This window comes from Erithacus rubecula, assembly GCF_903797595.1.
Source record: "Erithacus rubecula genome assembly, chromosome: Z".
Taxonomy (NCBI): domain Eukaryota; kingdom Metazoa; phylum Chordata; class Aves; order Passeriformes; family Muscicapidae; genus Erithacus; species Erithacus rubecula.
In genome coordinates, this window is record NC_136661.1 from 30,687,552 (window position 1) to 30,710,017 (window position 22,466).

At 47.2% G+C, this 22,466-nt stretch overlaps 1 protein-coding gene across 4 annotated transcripts in view; it reads left to right on the forward strand.

The window, feature by feature from the left end:
- The window catches only part of CTIF (cap binding complex dependent translation initiation factor), a 119,228-nt gene that overhangs the window by 23,731 nt on the left and 73,031 nt on the right, over positions 1 to 22,466 (forward strand). The gene's annotated exons all lie outside the window — the stretch shown is intronic.

Genomic DNA, 22,466 nt, shown 5'->3' on the forward strand with positions numbered 1-22,466 from the left:
TGAATACATGAAGGAGTGGGGAAGGGCAGCTGACTTTGGCAGGGAGAAGCACTGCCTGCAGCTGCTTCCTGCTCAGTCTCTTCCATGTTTGGTATGTCTGGACTTCAGATCACAGGGAAAAAAACATCAGGTTCAGCTGATACAAACCCCATTAATTCTGCAAAATAAGGTTAGTTTCCCTGGGGAGTAATTGGAAATGAAGAATCAAACCATCTTTGGTGTGAAGAACTGATTACCTTCAAGAGGATTTTAATCAACAGCTGTTAAATAAGCCAAGTCCTCCTGGCGTGGTTATCCTTTCATTGTGTCCTAAGAGTACATTGAATACAATGAATTCATTCCAATATATACATTAATATCTGGTTTAATTGTTGGTGTGACATCTCTAAATTGGGAGACCTAGTGGAAATGCTGGATTTGATGTTTTGTTTGTGCCTTGGGGCAGGCTCGTGCAGTGCAGCATTTATTTGCAGACATGGTTACCTTGGCATGTACAGCCAGTCCTGTGTGTCTGTGGGAGCTAGGACCCAGGTGGCTCTGGGTGAGGGTTTATCTTGTTCAATATGGACAAGTGAAATACTTGCAGACAGCTGGTTTAATCCTGACATATCATTGTTAACTGGATTTGAATCCAACCCTGCAATGCTGACAGTGATTTTACTGCTCTTTATCCCTTGTTTTAAATGGCTCTGTGGAGCAGTGGGAGGGGGGCATAAAGGAAGGTATTCCATTATATGAGTCTGTGAAAGGAAAATCCTTCACCCCATGGGGTTGTCCCACACTGTTATGTCCAGGTTGCCTCCTGAAGAAGAGGTTTTCAGGTTGATGATATATAAACTCCTGTTCTGACTGTGTTTGAGAGCTCATGGGTTCCTTACAGCAGGCATGCAGAGAATGGAGAGGCCAATCTGAGCATCCTCCAGTGCTACTGAGCCTGTCCAAGCATCTCTAGCACAACTCAGGTGGAAATGTTTATCTTCAGCAGTCATAGAAAGGTTAAAAGCTCTACATTTGGGAGGGCAGGCTTGCAGGCTGCTTGGAGATTTGGGTGCCTTTGGTGTTAAGGTGTGATAGACACAGGACATGAATCTAGAACTGGTCCCCAGTGTACTCCAGGTCAGTATGGGTATCTACAGAGAGACACAGAGATGTCCCTAATTAAGCAGAATTTTCTGGTTGTCTGTGGGTTGAGCAGACTGTTCTGGATATCTGGGTGTTAATATCCCTATCAAGGAATTTTTCTGCTGGAATCTGTCAATAGTATTTTAACAAAATATTGCAAGGAAAGCCTATGATTATTTGGCAGTTAAAAGGTGGGAAAACAAACAAAACAAGACACGCCTAAGCGACCTTTCCCCAGATCCTTTTCTTTTGTTTGGAATTCATGCATCTCAGTCCTTGGGGATCTCACACAGCCTCTGCCAATGTGGTGTTCTCTCTCAGTGTTGGTGTGCTCTGCCATCTCGTGGACATGCTCAGGCTTCACAATTCCTTCACCACAACTCGTAATTTGAAGCTTTCTCTTGTCCCATCCTTTCAAAATCCATCAGAGGTGCTTGTTTTTACTGGTGAATAGGTTTTTATTTTCGAAAGCTTCATGGCTAGGAGCTCATGAGGTCATTGCCTTGGCTCAGCTAATGAGCCATAACCTTTTCATCTCTCCTTACTCATAAGAGTCTGCAGTAGGATTTGGGCACTGATTCACCAAAGTGCTGCCAAAAATTACTATTTTGAAGGTAAGTGTTCTCCATTCATAAGATTTGCCTTTTACTGCACTCCAGGGAGCATCTTCTGCATAGGGAGCCACAGCTCATGTGCAGAAAGAACCTTTATTATCCCTTCCATTTTCACATCAGCTGTTTTGTTGAAGGAGACCACATAACCACCTTGGCGTCATGAAGACGTCACAGGGAGGGCTGAGTCAGTGCCTTTTGCTTTTGTTCCCTTTGCCAAACACTTGGGAAGTCTTTCAGCCTTGGATGTATCACATCCAAGTATTCTGGTCCCAGATTTAGTCTTCAGAGTCCTTGGCAAGCGAGCTCTTGGCAAAATCTACACTTAAAATAATCCAAGAGTTCATGTTCTGCAAGATCATAGGATCATGGAATGGCTTGGTTTGGAAGGGACATTTAGGCTCATCCCTTTCCAACCCCCCTGCCATGGGCAGGGACACCTTCCACTTCCACTTCCTAGGTTGCTCCAAGCCCCATCCAACCTGATTTTGGACACTTGCAGGGATGGGGCAGCCACAGCTGCTCTGGGCAAGATCCACCCTGCTCCTTCCTGTAGAACTGCTGTAACTCACAAAGGACACAGGAGGCTGCATGTCACAGGGGTGTGCTGTGAATGCTGCTAGATGGAAGCAGAGAGTTTTGGGACATGTCTCCAGTGGTTTCTAAACTTGTGTATTGCAGAGTTTGCTGGACTGGTGCCTTTGGGATGGGCTTGCCCTTCTTTGAATGCTGGGAATGTGCCTTCACTGCCCAGCTGCTCCTTGTCTTGTGTTATAGGATGTAGAAAAGTGGCACTTCTGAAAGGCATATTGGGCTTTATTGTTGTAGTGAGATAAACTTGGAAGATGGCATTGATATCATTTGGTTTGGCATCTTACTGCCTTCAGCTCATCTCCTTCCGTTTCCTTACTGATTCTTGACCCTTTTTGTCATATGCTTGCAGTTACAATAAACTGCTTGTTTCTCTTCTGGCTGCAGTCGTCATCCAGCTTCCTTGTTGGAAGAGAAACAAGGGAGTAGCTCCTTAGGAGAAAGGCAGACTCTCTGAGTTGTTCACATTCCTCTTAGCACCACTGTGTTCCTGATTTTGTCCAAACAGGATTAGAAGCACCAGGATTCCTGATCCGGTTTGTAGTTCATCCAGTTTGTAGCTCAGGTACTTAGGCAAACAGACTCCTTATTTAAACTCTTTTCTTTTTTTAAACATGCCTGTGTTTGAAAGCAAAAGCAAGCAAGTTGCAGCTTATTCTTTCAGCCTTGTTGTTACGCTGCTTTTTTCCTGGTGCTGGAAAACCATTTGAATTGAGGGACCCACAGGCAGCTCTGCCCATTTGCCATGGGGCCTCTTCTCACTGACAAGTGTTTTCAAGTCAGACCCTACAGTTCAGTGTGGAGATCATGTGAGTAGAGGTGGGACCTGTGCATGGGCTGGTCACTTGGGATTCCTGCCCCAGGTGGGACACACTGGAGCATGGTTTGCTGCACTCAGCAAAGTGTAGAGGTCTAGGAAGGGCTGGATGATTCCCATCTGAGGTACCCTTGTCTTTTCCCTGTCAGTTCTGTAGGGTGCAGAGTTGGAGCAGTTCACATGTGGAAGGTTCCTAAAAAGGGATAAGGTGTCCAGGGGGAGAGGATACATGATGGGCAAGCAATGCCTTTGCTGTCACTCTGCAGGCAAGGAGGGAAGATTGGTGTCCAGCACTGGTGTGAGGACTTACTGCTGGATCCTGCAGATTACTGATCCTCCCCAGGGAGGTGGTAGCAGGAGAACAGGTCTCCTTGGAGCTCACAGACAGGTCTGTGGTGGTGTGGTGTTATTTGCTATCACCATACTGTGTCTGGAATTGTCACCTCACCACCTCCTCTCTTGCCTGCTCTTTCTACACTGCAAGGCTTGGCAGTTCTCATTATTCCCAGCACATTAGGCAACCCAGATTCCTCTTTCACAGCCTTGGCCATAGTAATGTGTCCCTCTCCTGTCAGGCTGTTCTGTTCTGGTGGGTCTGGGATGGGTTGATCCCTCTGCCTGGCATCCCCTCCCACTGGAAGTGGCCTGGTTGATGGTGTGTGCCCTTTGTGCACTGTCCCTGCTGTCACTCCTGGGGTTAACCCTGATGTCATTCATGTGTCCACCACTTAGGAAAAGGTTGGGGTGCCTCCCTAGGAGCCCCAAAAGGGGGAGATTACTTCTTCCTGCCTGCAGTTCCTGCTGGAGTCTGCCCAGAGTCTGTGGGCACAGCACTGCCTTCAGGGAAGGTTTCTTGCCTGACAAGCCCATGTCCCAAGGGTCTTTCCAATACAGTAACAGCTAAAACCACTGTGGAAAGTCCCTGTCAAGGAGCCAAGACTTACTTATATAGGTCACAACATACTGGGAGTCAGAGCTCTGCTCCTGAGTAAAAAGCCTTTGGTTTGCCATGGCTTCCAGTGAGAATTGGGCTTTCTGTGGCCCTTTTTTTGTTGCTTTTAACCCAACTGACAGTGACCATGGCCTGGGGCAGAGAGGGCAACTGCTCTGGTCAGCTGTAGCCCCTCCAGCATCACTCTGATTCCAGAGTTAAGGCCACCATTGCCAAGGAAGGCAGATGGGGCCATGGAGAGCTCCAGAGCACTGGAGATCTGGACATGTCCCATGTAATGTCCATTGCTGGTCATCACCTCACAGTTCCCATGGGCCTGGGCTCTGGTGGCAGAGCACAGTCCCTGTGACCCCTGAGGGTTATAAACCCTGAGGGTTTTATCAGATGTGCAGGAAAGGGAAGATCTTCTAGTAGGTTTTCCAGATTATTATGGTCTTTCATACCGCAGAATCAGAGAAATATTCAAGTTGGGAAAGACCCATAAGATCACTGAGTCCAACCATTCCCCCAGCACTGCCAAGGCCACCATTAACCCATATTCTCAAGTGCCATATCCCATGGCATTTAACTCCCCCCAGGGATGGGAATTTCACTGCAGCCCTGGGCAGCCTGTGCCAGGGTCTGACAGTCTTTTCCATGCAGAAATTTTTCCTAATATCCAATTTCCTAATACTGTATGGTAGCCTTGTTCAGTGCATAAATGAAAACTGAAAAAAATGGTCAGGAATTTTGATGTTTCCATTATGATTTTATTATCATCATTGTTACTTTTCTCATTGTTATCATTATCATTGACATTGTTATGATTGCTTATCATTACCATTATTACAATTGTTACTGTTGGTTTTATTATCACTATTACGGTTATTGTTGTTGTTATTATTATCATTATTGTGGCTCAGAGTGGGTTCCTGATTGTGGAAAATGAGATGGGCTCTCCCTGTTGGCTGCTGTTACTCTTCTGGCTGTCAGGCAGACGTTGCAATGCTGAGTTCTAATTCTGGGGGATGTCTTCCCAATCCTCCCACTACAGAACACGATCTCTGTGCTCTGTGGTGGGCACAGAGATCCTGTTTTGTAGTGGCTCCTGGTGCTGGTCAGAACTGGGGCTAGGCTGCTGTGCTTGCCAGGGTAGGAGGCATTGAGATGTTCTCAGACCCCAGTGGGTTGGCTGGTTTGGGTTTGGGATGAGCAGGGAAGGAAGGTGGAAGGGACAAGGGTGGTTTGTGCTGAGCTGTGCAGCCTGGCAGGGTTTGGTGGCCGAGGGACAGGGCTGGTGGCAGAGGGGAGCCTTGCAGCACTAGAGGGCACTGCGGCCTCGCTGCCTGGCCCTGGAACACTGCTCTGGGCAGAGGGAATTAGGCTTTTCCAAAGGCTTTTTCCAAGCAGAAACCCCACTCTGCAATGTGTCTCACCCTCCTGAGCTCACTCTGCTCTCCATCCAGATGTGTCCACCTCGGGCTGAGAGTGTGTGTCCAGCTTGGGGAAACCTGCAGGTGTTTGTACCTGGGTCTGAATTTGGGTGTGAGCTGCATTTTGGCTCTGAGCAGAATGAGGTTGAAACTGATGGTGTCTGTGACCCCCTCAGTTACCAAAGCCCTGAGGGGCGCTTGTTCTTAGGGGTTTGACATCTCACCACTCTCTGGAAATCCCACCTTTGCACACACAGTCCTCAACTCCATGTATCTCCCATGGGATGCTCAGTTTGGCACGATGCTCCTCGCACCAGAGCAGTTCCAGATGTGCTCAGGGGTTCTCCCTTTCTCTGGAGGTGCTGCTGCCCTGTCAGGGGTGGGATATTTTCCTGAATGCCCACATTTCCACCTGTCCCTGTCCCCCACCTTCCTGGCTGTACCCCCACCAAGTTAAAGACATGCCAGCCTCAGGAGGAGGGACGTGGATACTATGGGTTGCCCACTGCTGGTCCATCTCTGTTCCTTAGACCCCAGTTTTCCAGTGGCACTGTTTTTTGCCACAAAATAAAATCAATAATGGGATGTAGGTGGCTTTGCAGCTTTTCCTCAGGCTGAGATGACAGAGGGGCAGACCAAAGAGATGTTGGAATAGGTTGGGCTTACCAATAGGAGGTGGTGGATTTTGGGTTCATGACCAGGGACCACAAAGAAATAGGAGTATGGGAGAGCTGTTCCTGGTAAGATGGTGAAGAAAGATGCTCTGTTTTACTTTTAGAGAGTCCACAAGTGGTTTTAGTACTGTGAACTGCAGTTTTCTGGGGAATTAACTGGTTTGGGCAAGGGCAATTGTGCTGGGGTATAAATAACAGCTCAATAGGCATTTCAGGCTCAAAAATGTCACCACATTATGCTCTGGCTTAAACACACCAGGGAGCTACTTGGATTTTTCCCAGCTTTACAGCTGACTTCCCTTTTAGAAAGGTTTGCTTTTATGCAGCTATATAATATCCAAAGCAAACCTGTTTTGGTTTTTCCCAGTCATTTCTATAGACTCCAAAACACACCCCCTAAATCCTGCCTGAATTTTAACTGCTCAATAATGTTACATTTTCTTCTCCCTTGTTCTCTCAGGGGATTCATAAGAAAACTGTGAGGGGTTTTGCTGCACTCCCTTGAATTTGCTGAATATTTTTCTGCAATGTAGAAATAATGTGGAGGAATGATTAAAATTTTTAAGTGTTATTAAAATCTGCCAGGAAAAAAAAAATCCAGATTTCTAAAGATCCCAAGTAAAAACTCAATGTCATTTTGGTCAAGCAGCTATTTCTGCTGGCTTGGCTATTTCCACATCCTAATCCTCTTCCCTGCTCTCTGTAAAAGAGATGAATTTTTAATAAAATGAAGGGAAGGAAGGAATTTTGTTTCTCAAAAAAAAAAAAAAAAAAGTAGGCATACCATAGGACCAGAGAAGGGAGACGTGCATGCATCCCTGTTGTCAGAGGAACCTGGAGAGCCTAGAAACACCTCCCTCTCTAAAAATGCTGCTAATGGGGAATGTCCTCGTCCCTAGTCTGACAAAATAAGAGGTTAATGTTTCCTGCCACATTTATAAATTTTTTCTTAACCAGAAGATGCTCCCCCACCCTTTTCTGCTGCCTTTCCTCTGATGTTGTGGGAATAGAAAGCAATACAATAAATGAGACCAGAAGTTCTTAAAATGCGAATTTCCTGCCCAGAGGCAGCAGGTAAGTGAATCCCATTCAGCTTGGAGAGATGTATATATAGCTATGGGTGTAAATATAGGTATTTAGTGGTAGGGTAAGTGTTTATTGCAATGCAGGGTGGTTTGGTCAAAGATTGTCATTTAAGTGGGAAATTTATTGCTGCACATGACGCCTGGATGTCTCTTCCACAGGGAAAATAAAGACTGTTTAGGAAGGGATTAAATGATGTCTTCACTGTGGTAGCAGACCAAGCTCTGTAACCCAGAGGTGCTTTTAGTCCTACAATTCTATTGTCCCTTATTTTGTGACTTTAAAAGTTCTTTTGGTGGTTGTTTTTTTTTCAAGATCCTGAAATGGTTTGGGTTGGAAGGGACCTTAAAAGTGTTCCAACTCCTATGCCACGGGCAGGGACAACTTCCACTAGACCAGTTTGCTCAGAGACCCATCCAGTTTGGCCTTGGGACACTTCCAGGGATACTCCATTAACTTCTCTGCTGGCTCTGGAAGTGGCTCAAATGTACACATGCTGACATGGTCAGTGAAAGAAAACTCTGTGTCCTCCCCAAAATGCCTTTGTGGTGTGGTGGGCTTGGATGATTTCATTTGAGATAAAAGGAATAATGAGCAGAATGTGGTCTCCACACCTCTGGCCACACAACGCTGCCCCTGTGTCCATGTGTCCCAAGGCTATTCCTCTTTATCCTTCTCCTGTTCCTCCTGTTGTGGAGAAACTCTTCATTGTTGGCTTGCTTTATTTTTCTTTTTTTTTTTTTTTAATAATTCTTGTAATGTATGAGCAGAGAAACCACAGGAGAATGATAAAGCTTCATTTCTTCCTGCTTTTGTGACCCACTTCATTATTTCATTTTTCATTGTATATTCTTCTGAGGCGCCCTGTCCAAACGGAAAGAAAATATGTAAAAATATGTGGTTATGGGAGCTGTTTGTTTCCCTTTGGCTGGGAAAAACAAGACCCCTTGGCTGGGCAGAATAAGCAGGTATCGCAAAAGCCATGGATTGCTTCTGCTGGTTAGTTCTGGGGAAGGGACTGCTGACATTTGCTCCATCATGCATCTGTGAGCAACATTATTTCCTGAAGCTGGTGAGCTATGTGTGCCTTCATCTGGCCAGCCTTCCTCTGGTGCTCTGCACAAAAAAAATACAAAATACTTAAGTTTAGGTTGCTGCACATGTTCTAGATGAGAATGAGAAGTTTTGGGGTCAGTAGCTAGAAGTACATGGTTTGGAGGAGCAGCAGGAGAGATGAGACACCCTCTCTTGTTGTTCCATGATTGCTCCACAACAATAATCCAGACAGAAGGCAGTTTTTAAGATTGAAGTGTGGAACACAGATGTGCCCATGTAATTCAGAAGAAAGCATTAGTTCAAGATGATCTCCAGGTTTCCAGCCTGATGGTACCATCCCACTGCTGCTGCTGGACACCCTGGCCACACCACTGAATGACAGCAGTGGCTCCTCTGCTTTAGCCATTGGGCCTGTGGTTAGTGAAAGTTTGGTTTTGCAAAGTTTTCTTCTTGTTTGGGTTGTTCCCATCCCCCTTGTCCATGGAGCTTGTTCAGCCCTACATCCAGAATCTTACAGCTGCTTGACAGGAGAGTGAGTCTGTTCTCGGGAGTAACAGGACAAGAGGAAACAGCCTCAAGTTGCAACAAGGGAGGTTTAGTTGGATATTAGGGGAAAATGGAAAGGGTTGTTAAACATAGAAATGGGTTGAGCAGTACAGTGGTGGAGTCCCCATCCCTAGAGGGATTTAAAAGCCACGTGGATGTGGCACTTGGGGATGGGGTTAATGGTGGGCTGGACACTGCTGAGGGAATGGTTGGGCTTGATGATCTTAGAGAGATATTTTCCAACCTAAATGATTTTAGAATTGTGTGAGTCTGTCTCTGGAGTAGACAGTGCTGGGAGGCATCAGGGATGAAGAAGCTTCAGGATGCAACAGCCAGCTCATCCTGAAGGTGATGGAGAACCTGGGGACTTGGCAGGTGGCTGTGCAACCAACGTGCTAAAAAATCATCTCCTTGCATGCACATTTTGATCTGGAAGCTTGATGGTGTGTTTTGATACCTGGATTGTTGTGATAAGGTTTCCACTTGTGCTTTATTTTGCTGTCAGAGCAAAGCCAGCCCTGTGTGCCTCAAGGCTCCCTGAGCCAGCAGTGTCCCGGCACAACAGGTCACCACCCCAATAAGCACAAAGGCAAGGAGTCAGGCTCACACTGAAATGGTATTTCAGCCAGAAAGAGCAAAGGGGGTAAAAAAGTACCCTCCCCATCAGTATGTGAGTGGCCACCTTCGTGTGGTGCGATCACAATATCGGTTTTCTGTTTTATTTTTTTTTATGGTTGGCTTAACAATTAAAAGGCTACACTGCGCTTTGGTTTTTCCAGTCTGCTGCATCGTGTGACCCCGGTGACTCCGAGCTAAGCCTCGTTATATAATGGTGGGGTGTTTTTTTGGAAAACCTCCATTTAATCCTTTCAGAGCAGAATTTGCTGTTTTTGTTTTCTTTCATATCGTCGTCTTGCTTCCCCCCTCCGCCTACCCCTTCCCCGGCGGGCGCACGCTGGAGGCGTCAGTCTGGGAGCAGGGTCCTTTCTTCCCTTCTTTTTTCTTTTTTTTCTTTTTTTTTTTTTTTTTTCAAATCTGCAGAGAAAGGAAAAAAAAAAAAAAAAGTTTATTTTCGTTTGCTTGGGTTACAGCGCCTTTCCCCACCGTCGGGGGGAAGGACTACGTGATGTGCAGCAGGTATTTTGTGAATGGAGCACAACCCTGTGACTCCCCGTCGCTTGACCGAAGGGGGAGGCAGGGGAAGGAGAAAGAAAAAAAAAAATAATAAAAACCACCACCCAGTGACTCCATCTGACTCGTTTTGGCTGGAAAACTTTTTCAGCGCCGTGGTTCTTAAGCCAGGAGGAAGCTTTCTTCTGGCCCAAGAACAATAAAGGGGTCAGCAGCCTGATCCTCCCTCCTACACCCTCTTCCTTCCATTGTGAGGGGTCTGTGCAAATATCCCAGGCTGCTTCTGCTGGGGCCTGAGGGACCTGAGCCGCACATGTGACATTAAAGAGAGACTCCGCGAACTCAGTAATCCTGCGAAAAGGGAAAAAAAAGAAGAAAGAGAAAACAAAATGAAGTCTCAGAGGAGCTCTATTTCTGGTGTAGTGTTACGCCTGGAGAAGTTACCAGTGGGTGTTTCTCATGGTGGGGGGAAATCCGTCCCCTTACCCTGCCTAGGTGCTGCTGCATGATGCCACAGCAGCATTCTCCCCACTGCTCAACAAGTGGCCAAATGCACACCCAGGGAGGGTGAACCCTCACATTCCACCAGCCCCTGCAGCTCCTCCGTTCCTTGGCTCGTCCAAGAGGGGGAATTTCTGCTGCTTCTGTAGTGTAGGTGCAAGGCCTGTGTGCTGCAGGTGTGCAGTCTCCAGCAGAGATGGGGTTGAAGGAGGCCCGGCTGCTTGACATGCTGTGCTTGTTCCAGGGATTCACCACCACCTGGCAGCACTCCGTTCTTCAAGCCAACGCTTTTAATGACTTACTCCTCAGATGTATATCACAAACCATGAATGTCTGAGCCAGCAATCCCTAGGGTAAGAGGTCTTCAAGAAGTGTTGTGGGGCCACATACAGCACTGTCCCCACCAGTCCTGTCTGTCACGAAGGCCACCTCCATCTCTACAGGAAGGTCGTACTGGTCAGAGGGCTGCTGTGGTTTCTGTGATACTTCTCATGATTCCAGAGCAGTCACAAAACTTGCAGCCCACAGTAGGTTCTGCCACCATGAGTGGTGATTTTCTTTCCAGGTTCTATCTGCCAGGCTAGATGGTATCTCCTCCCAAAGGAGAAGGTGGGACCTGTGGCCTTCTAACAGAAGTCAAGTTCCTCACAGGAAGCCACATCACACACCGAAAACCTGATGCATTTGCCAGAGGGAGAGCGTGTCATGCTCATCAAGCTGTAGGAACCCACCTTTTTTTTTTTTTTTTTTGACACAATTAACCATCTAGCGGCGTGTGTGACCTCGCGGCGGCTCGCTGGCCCTTGGCACCGCGCGGGTGGCGGCGGCCATGTCGCCGTGAGGAGGCAGTTCCTGCCGTCATTATCTCCTCACCGTGTCGATAACGCCGCGCTGGCCATGGCCAGGATTTCCTCGCACTACAGAGCTTTCCTGAGGATCAGCTCTGCGAGCGGCGGAGGAAGCAGCCGCTGCGAGATCGCTCCTGGCTGCCGAGAACGCGGTGGCCGACTTCAAACGTACGTGCGACCCGGCATGATCCGAGGAGCGCCGCGCCGGCTCCTCCTGCCCCTCCTCAGGGCGGGCGGGTGGAAACTCCTCTTCTCCTGCGAGTGCTCCCAGAGCTGAAGCGACACCAAACATGGTTATGAAACCCCGTCAGAAGTGGGGGAGAGTTGTCCCTCGTCTTGCCTGGAATTTTGAGGGAATGGCGATAACACTCGCAGCCGGGGTGGAATTCAGGGTCTCACCTCACCCCTCTTGCAGTGCCGTGGTGTTGTGACTACACGTGCTACACACTTTCCTTTAGCTGAAAGGAAAACCATTTGTAGTTCCATTTTTAAGTGCTTAGGCAAACACATTTATTATTCAAACGCTTTTCTTTTTTTACAAATGCTCATGTTTGAAGGTAAAAGCAAGAAAGATGCAAGTTCTTCTTCCAGCCTTCTCTTCTGGTGCTGGAGCCGCTGTCTGATCTCTGCACACAGAGTTAGCTCCAAGATTTTGGTGGTGCTTCCAAGTATGAGTGATAATTATGTTGGCTTTGTTGACCTTGGTGGAGGGCAGGTGAAGTATGACAGAATTCCAAGGTAGATCTCCTTTGCTTATAATGCAGAGAACCTGCACCCAGCAGCCCATGGCCAGCGAGGCCACAGAATTAAAGTTAAAGTAGCTCCAAGGGTTACAAGAGTACCTAAGGCTGGGAACCTGCTGAGTTAAAGGTGGAGTTCTGGGACTACTTGACCATCCTGACATTCCTGTCTGGGGAAGAACACTGCCTTGTTTGGCTTCTACTGGCTGCATCTTTTCATGGAATGATTTGCATACAAGGCAGAACTTGAATTTATTCTGCAAGTCCTCAGCTTCTGAGAGTTGTTGGTTAAAGAAGGGCAAGGCTGTAGTGCAGCAGGTGGCTGTGCTCTTCTGGGAGATCTAAAGTAATTTTCCTGACACATAGTTGGATTAAAAGACAAGGTGTTTAGACAGCAGAGAAGTCTTTCTGTATGTGAAAATTATTGATTTAGTGGTCACTTAGAATGATTTGCAATTTGGATGGAGGAATCGGGCATCTTTCACAGGCATCTTGCTTATCAAACGGCACTCAGTTATTTGGTGCCTTTGCTGTGTTTAGCACAGGTAATCAGAGGTAAAAGCCCTGGTGGGAAGGGCTGACTGTTCAGAGCAGAGTAATGCAGCAGAGCATGGTTAGAAGTGAATTACAGGGGGACAGGTAAGGGATGAGAGTGGGACTTGATGATGGCCCCTTAATCCACTGCCAAGTCCAGGCAAGTTGGTGCTCCTTGATGAATGCAGTCCTGTTTCTGAAGAAATCTACAGAAAATCTCCATCTTCTCTGTCCAGCTTTCTAATCTTTTACTTTTCTGTTCTGTCAAAGACTTGCCTGTGATGCCTGTTTGGAGTAGCTACCTGTTTGCCAAGAGGGCTTTCACTCTGCCAGACCTGTCCACCTACCCACAGCCACCAAGGTCCTACCATGGAAACAAAGTTGAGAAGTTCATATGAAAGGGCATTGAATGGCAAAACGTACCCCAGTCCTGCAAGTGACCTCCAGCCCTTTGGAAGCTATTTGGCAACTTGAAAGATTCCCCATTGGGTGCTGCAGTATGCTCTGGGGTGATTTCATGGATTTTGTGTTGCCTCATCTCTCTTCTTCCCTTGCGTGGTCACCAAACAGCTTTTCAGATCTTAACTCGTGCAGAAAGACACGTCCAGGGGACAGGTTCAGGGAGTATCCTGCCCTGGGAGGTGAGGGCTGAGGTAGCTGTGAGTTTCTGCTGGAGCTTTAAGGAGTCTCCCTGTGCTGGGAGCTGTGTACAGTAGGAACAGTCATCAGCCTCATCTTACGTGCGCCTCGTCTCACTGGTTAGGATCGCTTCCCCCGTGGAAACCATCAAGAATTTCCGTTATTTCCTTTCCTGAGGCTTTGTTTGGGTGGGGATTTCTGGAAGGTATTTCACAGGCAGGTATAATTAAAGAAAGACATGCTTGCCTGGAGGCTTGACAAGGTTTCTTTAAAGCCAGGCCTTTAGCGTGGTGGCAAAACAGAAACCGTTTGTTTCCCGGTCCAGTGGAGGGGAGGCTGGGGAAAAGGGGGAGCTAATCAGCTGGGAATCATCCCAGTTAAATGCTGCACACCAGGGTTAAGGCCCTTATCCAGAAAATCCTTGAAATATGTGCTTAATTTTAAGTCCCTCTGACTTCAATCTGTTTACTCTTGTGCTTAAGTTTAAGCATGTGCCTAAGTGCTCGGCTGGCTGCAGGCCAAGGCAAATAGTGGACTTAGGAGCAGAATCGCATAAAGTAAGTGCTTGGCTGGACTGAAGTTCAATGGGACAGCGGGTGCTGTGCAGGTCTGGGATGCTGGAAGAGCACAGTGCTGTGGATCCCAGCTCCATCAAGTTGTTCCTTGTTGGGTACCACAGTTCTAATGCTGTGCTCACCTTGCAGGGAACATGCAAACAGTGCAGTGTTTAAATGGGTACCTGAACCTCAGCATCTGTTTCTCTGTTCTGAAGGCATCAGCCTCACCTGTAGCCTTCTGTATATCACAGACACAGTGTTGGAAAAGTACATAATTTATTTCCTCTCCATTGAGAGAAAGGAGCATGTTAGTGGAGGAAAATATCTTTGATTTTATCATCAAAGAAGGAAGGAGAGCAGATTCTATGACCTGACTAATAAATCTTCATAGGAATTTGTGTGGCTGCATTAACACAACAAAAAGGACTCCTGTATTAGCACAAGCTTTTATAATGGCTTTATCTTCTTCTTTCCTGTTCCAAGCTAATTCCTGAAAGCCTTCTTCTAATCCCCCCGTTTTGCTCATCCAGCCTGGACTTCTTAGAATGGCAACAGGGCTTTTTTCTTCAGTTTTAATCTACAAATGACAGCACTTAAAGCTAATAACTGTAGCCGTGGCACGCACAAAAATGAAAAACCGCCATCAAGAAAACAAGATCTGTGGTTTTTGAAAAACACCACTACCAGGGGTTAAGGGAAATCTGCAGCTGGAACAAATACAGCACTCGTCTAACTTCCTCAATAACTCTGCTGGGGGAGCGGGCAGTTGCCAGACTGAGGAAGCGTGGTTAGCCATTGAGTCTTTGAATGCAGCTCCGTTTCCCCCTCAAACCCATGGAATTTATATTAACCTCCAGCTTTTCTTAGCTGGTGGGAATTTTTTTCTTTTTTAATTTGCTTGAGTAAGAGCCTCACTTTTGTTGCTTTGGTTCACAGGAGGAGTGGAGGAGATGGTTCTGCTCCTCACACCACGCTCCTGCTGGCAGAAGGCCAGGGATGTTAAATGAATAATTTCTGGCAGTGATAAGGAGAGAAAGGTTGAGGCTGCCAAGCACAGAGTCACAGATGTCTGATGACTTGGTTTTGGAAGGGCAGGCCTGAGAGATCCTGGCTCACTGGGTTATCTCCAATCCCAGCACAGATGCAGGCAGGAGGAAGGACCCAGTGTGCCTTCATCATCTCGTACATGGGTGTAAATGAAGCAGGCAAGGAGCAATATCACAGAATCATAGAATAGCTTGGGTTGGAAGGGGCTTTACACACCATGGGCAGGGACATTTCCACTAGCTCTGGTTGTCCAAGCCCCATCCAGCCTGGCCTGGAACACTTCAGGGATGGCGCAGTCACCATTTACTCCTGAGTAACCTGTGCCAGGGCCTCACCATCCTCACAAAGAAATAAATCCTTCCTAATGTCTTACCTAAATCCACCCTTCTTCAGCTATGTGTGAATGCCAGTCAGGATGCCTAAAACCACTTTCAGTGAGATACTTGTCTATCTGATTTAAGGCCACAGGATATTTCCTCAAGTGAGCACAGAGTGTAGCTGGGGAGACTCATTTTGCATCCTAGGACTCCTGCAGGGTCCCTCTGAGATTTCAGAGCCACTTTGGAGGCAGAGTATCTGTAGAATGCTTGTGGCTGTGCTGCTGGTGGTGGTGTGCAGGAGTCCTGGGCAGAGAAGGAAGCTGGCTGAATGGACATGAGGGATGTGCTGGTTGACAAAGTTGCCATCTTTCTGGTGAGAGATGCAGTTCAGTGTCTCCTTCTGAGTTCATAATCACTAAGTGCATCTGCAGTTTTCCTGTCACGCCCCATTCTGTTCATGCCCATTCCAATCTTGGTGGCCACTATCTCAGACCCTTTCCAGCTTCTGGAGCTGAGCCCATCCCAGGCCCAATTCTGCCAACTACAGAGGCATCAAGGAGATTAGAAAGCAGCTGAAAAAACCATAGTGAGGAGGGGCAAAGGCATCCCAGTAAGCAACGTCTTTGGTGTGGTCACTTGACACGTGAAAACGTGTCCAGGAGTTGTGTGATTTCTTGAGTTTTTGTGCTGATTCTTGTTGAATTGTGAAATGGTTGAGGTTGGAAAAAACTTGTAAGATCATTGGATCAAGCCATTCCCTCAGCACTGCCAAGGCCACCACTGGCCCAATGTCCCCAAGTGCCACATCCACACAGCTTTTAAACCCCTCCAAGGATTAGGAACCCACCACTGCCCTGGGCAGCTCACTTCCATGTTTGACAATCCTTTCCATGCAGAAATTTTCACTAATTTCCAACCTAAAGTTAATGTTTTTTGTCCCTGCTTGGATCTGATGAAACACCTTCTGAAGGTGCATCCTTGTGGCCAGTATGAAATGAATTGAAGAGGCTTCACTGGACACCCAGTAGTCATCACAAAAGCAGCTGTAAATTGTGCTTTCTCTGGCAGGAAAGCTGATGTATGAATGCTGCCACTGTCTTTGTAGATGTCATGTTTGAGATTTGGACTTTGCCAGACTCAGGAGAAAGGACATGGCCTATCCTATATCAACTTTGGATTGACAACTGTTATTGAGGGTTCTTTCCTTGGTGGAGATGCCAGATGCATTTCCATTGTTACATTTGGACACTGCTGTAAAGCAGCTGCAAACATGCTTTTCTTACTCATCCCCATTTTGCTGCTCAGAGTAGCCTGTGGCTCACAGAGGTCTGCAGGACGTCTGTGAAAAAGCACCAGTATAATTAATACATGGTGTGATATTACTGATACTCTATGTCAAGTGCATCATGTTTTGTGAGCTTTTCCCTGCATTAAATCCATTACAGCAGGAGGAATGCTAGATCCTAAATGCATAATGGGAAAATCTTGGGAGGGGTCAGAGAGATGCTGAAGTAGCCATTTCTTCTCCCAGGTACAAACTGCAAGTGAACTGGCAAAGGAGTAAGTCAGATCCTTGTGTTGCACAGCTCACTTTCCCATCAAGGACTGGGACTTTTCAAAGGGAAGAGTAGAGCTTTTATAGGATTAAGTTGGCATGTGCACATTGGGATATTTTCCAGGCGAGGGTAACTGAGACATGGGATCCTCATGTGATTTCTCTGGGCTGAACTAGACTAAGCAGCAATTTCAGAGAGGAGACATCTTTTGGTGGCACAGTGCTGAGGAAAGTGTGTTGGCTCTGTCTTCAGCCAACTGCAGACGAGAATATCTGTTGTGTGAGAATGTTTCCAGCACAACACATGAAATTTGGGAAAGGAGAGGACCATGTTTCAGCTGGGAAGGTCTGTGGTCCGCTGGTGGGCCAAGAGGGGCTGCCACTACCATGACCATATTCAAGCTGGTACCAAAAATCTCTTTTGCTTTGATAATGCTGCGTATGGATCACAGGGATATGGATCATATTAAAAAAAAATATAAAAGCTTGCTGAAGTGTGAACTATTTCTTGCAATCTTGTGGTGTTGAAAACTTAATGTACTCGTAAGGTCCAGTAGGAACTGCCAAGGACTGACCACTGAGAAAGTTCTCCTGTTTCCTCTGGAACTGCACATGGTGAAAGCAGAAAGAAGCCACCTGTTGTGTGAAAGGCTGTGGAGTTGTCATTTTGTAAATAAGGGGGTTTCATAACTGTTACACTGTCCCAATTCCCAGGAGTTTGCCTGGGAAGCTCCTTCAGGCTGAAGCCCTAGTCTGTCCAAAAGAAGGTGAGGGGAGGCCTGGTTCTGGGAGATGGCACAGATGGACATGGAAAACACATCTTTTTTGAATAGTAATGGTGAAATGACAATATTCTTGGATGTGGCCCTTATCACCTGGGACCAAAACTGAAGTTCAAGTGTACCTGGCCAGAGGTGGCTGTACCAACACTGGGGATGTACCAACACCAAGGTTCCAGCTTAGAGGTTCCTGAACTCCCTGAGGCCCTCTCAGCTATGTTTATAGGTCACCTTAAGAATTTATCTCAGTTCTGCCTGTAGGTCTCCTCCTTGTGACAGCACCCACCACGATGGAACAGCTGGAGAGACATGTCAAACAGCATGCTGAGGGCACAAATGGGGGTGGTGGGCTTTGAAGAGCACAAGGGACAGGAAAAATCAGGCTGGGAAACATGACAAATATAGAAGAAATGTATGTTTTCAAGAAGAGTGAGGTCCCAGAGGCACTGAAATAGCTCAAACTGCAAATATTCCAATAGCAATCTCGTAACACTCTGAAGGCCCAGGTAAAGCCATTCCTCCCTCACTCCCAAGCTGGTGCAAGCCAAGGAAAATGTAAGAAAGGCTTTTCAGAGTAGTGCAGCCCTTTCTCAAGGTGAGCTTGGGCTACCTGGACAGGCTGCAAACCAAACAGCATGTGTGGTGCCACCCGGTCGCAAGTGATGTGGGCAGTATTTATTCCCAATATTAGCTGTAAAAGGCTCCTTTTTCCAGGGAAAAGCAAACCAGGTCATCAATGCAATTTATTTTAGTGATTCTTTAAATAATCTGCATTTAAGACTCCAAGCAATGGTGTGGTTATAACTATACTTACTGGATAAATGTATTTATTTATGGATGGGATGCTTTACTGCTGACAGTACAGTTTGTTTTTAAGCCTGACCAGGGTAGAGGAAATACATACAAATAAACAATAAACCTAAACAACACTAAAATAACATCAGTTAAAACAATTAGAGTTACTTCCACTCACAAAGTATTGTTCCCATTTTGCTACAACATGGGAAAAAGCTCCATTTCCTAAGTCAGCTTGTAACTGATTTGGGATTTGCGGATTCTGGTAACAAAAGGGGATTTCTTTTGTCTGTTATTTATACTCTTCCTATGGCACCGTGTGTCCGTGTCAGCTTGTCTGGAGCACCCTGTCTCAGTGCAGCAGTGTCTCCAGCCTGTCCCCATCCCTGTGCCTTAGCAGGGCATGGCTGGGCTTCTCCTCCTGCCTGTCCTGCTTGTGCTGCTGTGAACTTGTGTGTTTGCAGAGGCAGTTCCTCTTAGGAGACTTTGTCCTGGTTTTTAAAGTTTTATTATCTCTGAATTATGTATAATTCAGGAGCTCAGGGGCCAAGAGTTAAAAATAGACCCCGGAAAATGCGCTGTCAGTAATCAGCAGAAGGCGTCAAGAAAAGTTCAGGCCGTGTTTTAATTGGGATGCTTTGCCTAATTATTCTAATGCTTTAATTGCATTTGCATCCTTCACCCTGCACAGGGAGTTTCATGCCAGGTTGTGCTGCCATTCTGTGTGTGCTTTGTGCCATCCCAGAGCTGAGTGCAGAGGGATCAGGTGGGACAGCTTAGCTGCCACCAACTGTTTTGTGCCACCAAGTATTTTCATTGCTGTCTTGCCTCCAACTGAGTGTCTGCTCCCTGTCAGGAGCCAGTAACAAACACCAAGGAGAGGTGATGGGGAAATAAGTGTCTGAATGATACTTCTTTGAGTCTGGGACTGCATGTGCAGTCTGTGGTTCATGAAACACCCATCATTCTGTGAGAAGTGCACACCAGAGCATTCACACTCAGCAAGTGGGAATCCAGGAGTCCTTGTCCTTCTGAATGAAGTATCCCTTCTGATTTGTGTTCCTTGTGAATGATACTTCTTTGGGTCTGAATGATGCTTTTTGGGGTCTGAATGATGCTTCTTTGGGTCTGAATGATACTTCTTTGGCTCTGAATGATGCTTTTTGGGGTCTGAATGATGCTTCTTTGGGTCTGAATGATGCTTTTTGGGGTCTGAATGATGCTTTTTGGGGTCTGAATGATGCTTCTTTGGGTCCAGGGCTGCGTGTGTAGAGTCTGTGGTTCATGAAAACACTCATTATTCTGTGGGAGGTGCACACCAGAGCATTACACACTCAGCAAATGGGAATCCAGGAGTTTATGTCCTTAGGGCCAACGAGGAGAGAAGAGCCGTACAAGGAATACTGCAGGTGGTTTTAGTAATAACTCCAGAGTGATGTTCAGCTGTGGCAATCCTGATCACAGTCACAGCAATCCCACCCTTTTCTTTGGAAAATGTCTGCTCCACAGTGCTCATCACTGTGGTGTGTGTCTGCAGCCACACATTCAGCCTTTGCTGGCAGTCTGTGGTCTATGGAGTACAGCCCAAAGATGAAGTTAACCAGGAAATGCTCCAAACTAGAAGGAATTACCTAGAATCTTGGAATTACTTGGAATCTCAGAACCATAGAATGACCTGAGCTGGAGGAGACACACAAGGAGCATTGGAGTCCAACTCCTGGCCCTGCTCAGGACAGGTCTAAGAATCCCACCCTGTGCCTGATAATGTTATCCAAGTGCTCCTGGAGCCCTCTCTGGGCATGTTGCACCATGCCATGATTCATCAGACTAGCACATCCTACTGTCAGAGCTCCACAGACCATCTCTTCACCACAGAACTTCTTAGATCAGTAGTGGCAAAACCCAGAGGGTTTTGCTCCTTTTCTGTCTCCTAGATGGCTGGAAATTATTTTCTTTGTCAGTCCTGTAGTTTAATTTAGCCCTGGTTCCAATCATTGAGGTAGAAGAATGTTGCCAGGACCTGCATGTGCTGTGTTGTGGGTGAAGAAGGATGGTAAAGCCACAACCATCAAATACTGCAAAGTTTTGTTTGTCTTTTTATCTTTTAGGGAGTATTTTTGCAAAATTTTTGCACTTTCTATTCCTTAGATGTTGAGCACCAGCTGCTTGCTTATTAAGAAGCAACTCTTATTGTTAGCACCTTACAGGAAAATATGAATAGCTTGCAGTTTAAAGGAACAGATTTATCACTTACATTTTAACAGAGAGGAAATAATTTCTGTGTGGCTTCCTGACAGTGTTTGGTGTCCTTCCATGGCCTCCAGACCAGGTCAAGGCTTTGGTTTGTGCCTCAGCTGTCTTCTTCCAAGATGTAAAAAATTCCCCATGTGGGTAACAGGCCAGAACCATGGGAATTTCTGGAAGAGGAAGAGGCAAGTGAGGATAGAGCTCAGCTGGAAATGCCCACAGGGCTTAACAGATCTTCATGTATCACTGAATCATGGACTCACAGAATGATTTGGGTTGGAAGGGGCCATCTCTTTCCAACCCCTGCTGTGGGGTGGGACATCTGCCATGGGCTGGAACACCTTCCATTAGAATCACCTCCAGCAGAAGTGCCAGCCTTGGGTGGATACAGGTGATGGGGATGCTGCTAGTGGCACTTTTGCCATGTTTTTCCTGTGCCAGGGGCTGTCTGGGATGATTGTACTGAATATATTGGCACGTTCAACCCCATAGGCACCATGATTGTGGGACTGGCACAATAAAAAATAAATGTATCTGGAGCTCTGTGCTGTCCTGGACTTCCCTGCCTTGGACAATCCATCCTGTAGGCAGATGAAAGCCTTGTTGTGTGGTGTTGCAGTTCACTGGGTGGGTTTCTGCTGATCATTTCTGGAACCACAGTGTATTTATGTTTTTACACTCCCTCCAGCATTGGTATTTCTGTTGTTCCCTTTGCATGGGCAGATGGGGCGTCCTTGGTGATTCCAGCCCCACCTCACCCTTCCCACTCCCCCAGAAAATAAATCCCACCCTGAACTTTGTGTGCAATAAAATTGAGCGAAACTCCCAGCTCCTACCTCAGGCCTAATAACCTGTTTGTTCAGTTCAGGCCTTCTGCAACCATTTGTTTAAGATAAGCAAGGGCAGATGTTTCTTGAGGGCACAAAAGGCTCTTGAGATAAAGCTCCAGCAGGACTGATCCCACACCGTGGCTGGATCACTTCCTTCTCTCATCACCTGAGTGTTGTTTTTTCCCATCAGTCCAGTGCTTTTCTCAGCCTGCTGTTCACACTCAGGGTTTCAGTGTTGCTGTTTCCTGTTCAGGTGTCTTCACCTACTCGGCGATCACAGGCTGGGGGTGTTTCTGCTGCCTGGGAATGACTGTGAAAGAGCTGGAATAAGTTGTTATGAGTGAAGGCAGTTGCTTTGTGGGCTGAGGTTTCACATCTGAAAGTCGGGCTGTAAAACCACACGGATGAAGCAATGGACCCAAACCCCTAGAAGCTCCTCGAATCTTTTCAGCCACCTCAGGCAGCAGCTGCACTTGGGAATGCAGCAGTAGAGGAGGGAGGGTGCAGGTTGGTCCCAGACAGGACTATCTCTTTTGTAAGGCTGTTGTTTCCAGATGCCACAGGAGTTGCTGTGATTTGCTGCCTCGGGGTAGTCACAGAAGAATCAGTGGCAGCAAAAAGCTCTGCCTCTTTCCTACTTATCAAATTGTGACTTGGGAGTGTTTGTGGAAGAGAGGCTGGAGCTGCCCCAGCCTGGGGCTCTGGGCTGAGCCCCCAGGGTGGGCAGCAGGGCAGGGGGGATTCTGCCCCTGTGCCCAGGTGAGACCCCACCTGCAGAGCTGCTCCAGCCCTGGGCTCCAGCAGCACAAGGAGGTGGAGCTGCTGCAGCCAGTGCAGAGGAGGCAGGAGATGCTGCAGGGCTGGAGCCCCTCTGCTCTGGAGCCAGGCTGGCAGAGCTGGGGGTGCTCAGCTGCACAGAGAAGGCTCCAGGGAGAGCTCAGAGCCCCTGGCAGGGCCTGAAGGGGCTCCAGGAGAGCTGCACAGGGACTGGGGACAAGGCAGGGACAGGACACAGGCAATGGCTCCCAGTGCCAGAGGGCAGGGCTGGCTGGGATATTGGGGAGGAATTGCTGGCTGGG